This window comes from Octodon degus, unplaced genomic scaffold, assembly GCF_000260255.1.
Source record: "Octodon degus isolate 3935 unplaced genomic scaffold, OctDeg1.0 scaffold00211, whole genome shotgun sequence".
Lineage (NCBI taxonomy): Eukaryota > Metazoa > Chordata > Mammalia > Rodentia > Octodontidae > Octodon > Octodon degus.
The window spans coordinates 355462-358726 of record NW_004524787.1 but is presented as its reverse complement, the minus strand read 5'-3'; the positions used below and the strand labels follow the sequence as shown (position 1 = coordinate 358726).

Here is a 3265-nt window from a genome sequence, read left to right as displayed (position 1 = left end):
ACTTCTTACACCTGGTTTTTATATTTTTCTGCTGTTTGGTTATAACCAAGAAAAAGAAAAACCTTGATAACAAAAAATGTAACTTTTGTATCTGACAATGTCAGTCAAATGTCATCAGGATTTACCCTGAAGCCCTGTACAGCAGTTTATAGATCTGTTTTCAGTGTCAGCGATGTAAATGAGTAACGGACATTGCTTGAAAAATTTACTCTCTTTGAAAGCCTGAGAGAATGTTTTCTCTGCATGTGACTAGCCTTAGGCACACTCTACGTTGTTGGTCACTTTCCTCTGTGGCCCCATAATCTGCTTGATCAGAAAATTAGGACACTCCTGAGTTACAGGATGTTACAGTACAGGTCCTCATATCCTGGGTTCTCACTGACCTTGAAGGGCTATGGCTACAATGCTGGCTATTGTTGTAGCCCAGCTTTTTCTCCACTTTCTCGGTCTGCAAACTTAAATTGTTTATTAATTAATTAATTTATTTATTTATTGCAGAATGGGGGATTGAATTCAGGCCCTTGCTCTTGCCAGGGAAGCGCTTATTCCACTGAGCCATCTCCCTGGCCCCAAAAAACTTAAATTGTTAACACTCCAGAAGAAAAGCTTAATGATATTGTGACCCTAAAACACAGACTGTTGAGTTTAATATAAGTATCTGTCTGAATATCACATGCCTTAGACATAAAATTGAACAGGTATTATCCAACAATCATTGAAATGCCAAACTTTAAATCTGTACAGAATGTGAAAAAAAAATAAAAATAAATAATAGTAAAAAATAGAAATGAACAATTACATGTTTTTACACAGAAATTTAGAAATCCAACCATATACAGCATTGTAGCAGAACAGTTATATAACTTTTTCTTCTTGTCTCTTGTTTTCATTTATTAACTCTTTCTTAAAAACAAACATTTAGGGGCTGCAGAGATGGCTCAGTGGAATCAGTGCTTCCCTGGCAAGCGCAAGGGCCTGGGTTCAATCCCCAGTTCTGCCAAAAAAAAAAAAAAAAAAAAGAAAAACAAATATTTACTTGAGGGAGACTACAGTAGTAATTCATATGACATTAGAAGCAGTACACTTTCAGATGACCAGAGTGATATGCGTTCCAAGCATTCCACTACTATAACACATTGCTATCTTCAGTGAAGTTGCTTATTTCACAGGAATTAGCATATATAGTTAGTCAGGGCGAGAATCCTACCTATTAAGTGCTAGTTTCAAAAACCTGATGGAGATTCTCAGAATAAAAGCTTTAACCATCTTGTACATAAAAATGTACAGTTTTGACCCTGTCATGTTTTCTAGCTTTTCTCTTTGCCCTCCTTTCATTGTTCAGTCTTTAAGTTCTCACTTTCAATGTAGTTGTTTTATACATTTCAATTTTTATTTCTTCTTTTGAGATCTTACATTAGAGAAACTATATGCTATTTACACATATAAATCTCGTTTATTTCGCTTATGAGTATATCTTCAAGTGGTATCCACATATATAAGAAGGCTTTGAGTTTATCATTCTTTCTAGCTGAGTAATACTCCACTGTATAAAAATACCACATATTTTTCATCCATTCCTGAGGTGATGGGCATTTTGTTTGCTTCCAAGATATTGTTACCACAAACTGTGCTGCTATAAACATAGGTGCACATATATCACTACGATATGATATTTTAAATTTTTGAGAAAATTCCCATTAGGGGGATAGGTGGTTTGAAAGGGATTTCCAGTCTTATATTTTAGGGACTCTCCACACTGATTTCCATAATGGTTCCACCAGTCAACATTCCCAGCAGCAGTAGAGAAGGATTCATATCTCCACAGGCGCTCCAACATTTGTTGGCGGTTTTCTTAGTGATAGCCATTTTTTCTGACGTGAGATGGTATCTCAGGTTTGTTTTAATTTGCATTGCAAAGATAGCCCATGATGTGGGGCATTTTTTCTTGTATTTATTAGCTTGTAGAATTTCTTCCTCTGAGAAGTGTGTGTTTATCTCAGATGTCCATTTTTGGATTGGGTCTTTAAATTTTGGGACCATAATTTTATTTAGTTCTTTACAAAATATAGAGAGGAAATCTTTATCTGAGTGTTTATTAGTTAAGATTTTTTTTCCAGGAGTCTTGCTCGTATCCCGCGGGAGATGGGACTGCCAGGTGGAGGCAGCCCTGGTGTGGGTATGTTGGAGTCCCGCAGTTCGTGCTGGAGCCAGGACCTGCACAGTCTGTGCTGCGCTGGGATGCTCAACTGACTGGCCTCGAGGGGCGTTTCCCATTCTGAATCTCAGTTCCCCTCTCTGTAAAATGAGATGACCCTCGGGGCCCCAGCTAGTTCACCGGATAGAGCCATGTGGTCTTGCCATGTTCTGTTCAGGAGTATCAGGTTGGACAGCTTTACTCAGTTGCAGAGGCTAGTAAGAATGAGACTGGTGGTGGTGAAGGAATTGAAGTCTTAAAGAACGAGCCTTATGCGAAGGATGGAGAAAAGGGACAGTTTACACACAAAATTTATCACTTAAAGAGCAAAGTTCCGACATTCGTGAGGATGATTGCTCCCGAAGGCTCCTTGGTATTTCATGAGAAAGCCTGGAATTCATATCCCTACTGTAGAACAATTGTAATGAATGAATATATGAAAGATGACTTCTTCATTAAAATCGAAACGTGGCACAAACCAGACTTGGGAACATTAGAAAATGTTCATTATTTGGATCCAAACACATGGAAAACTGTTGAAGTTGTCCACATAGATATTGCAGATAGAAGTCAAGTTGAACCTGGAGACTACAAAGCTAATGAAGACCCAGCCTTATTCCAGTCAGTCAAGACCAAGAGAGGCCCTTTGGGACCCAACTGGAAGAAGGAGCTGGCCAACAACCCTGACTGTCCGCAAATGTGTGCTTATAAGCTGGTGACCATCAAATTCAAGTGGTGGGGACTGCAGAGCAAAGTAGAAAACTTCATCCAGAAGCAAGAGAAAAGGATATTTACAAACTTCCATTGCCAGCTTTTTTGTTGGATTGACAAGTGGATTGATTTGACAATGGAAGATATTAGGAGAATGGAAGATGAGACTCAGAAAGAACTAGAAACAATGCGTAAGAAGGGTTCCATCCGAGGCACTTCAGCTGCTGATGCCTAGATGAGTCCCCTGTAGGGTCAGAGAAAATATCAAACTGTTTACGTAATCAAGGTCAAGTGAGGGGAACAAGTGCAGCCAATGACGAGTGAAGAAGAATCTGACCAGGATCTTGCAGTGTTGATGTT

The 3265-nt window shown here is 38.9% G+C and overlaps 1 pseudogene across 1 annotated transcript; it reads left to right on the top strand.

The window, feature by feature from the left end:
• The first annotated feature begins 2346 nt into the window (after window positions 1-2346).
• On the top strand, window positions 2347-3265 carry LOC101564014 (annotated as a pseudogene). Its single transcript, XR_001117364.2, has one exon. The product of XR_001117364.2 is annotated as a phosphatidylinositol transfer protein beta isoform pseudogene (transcript).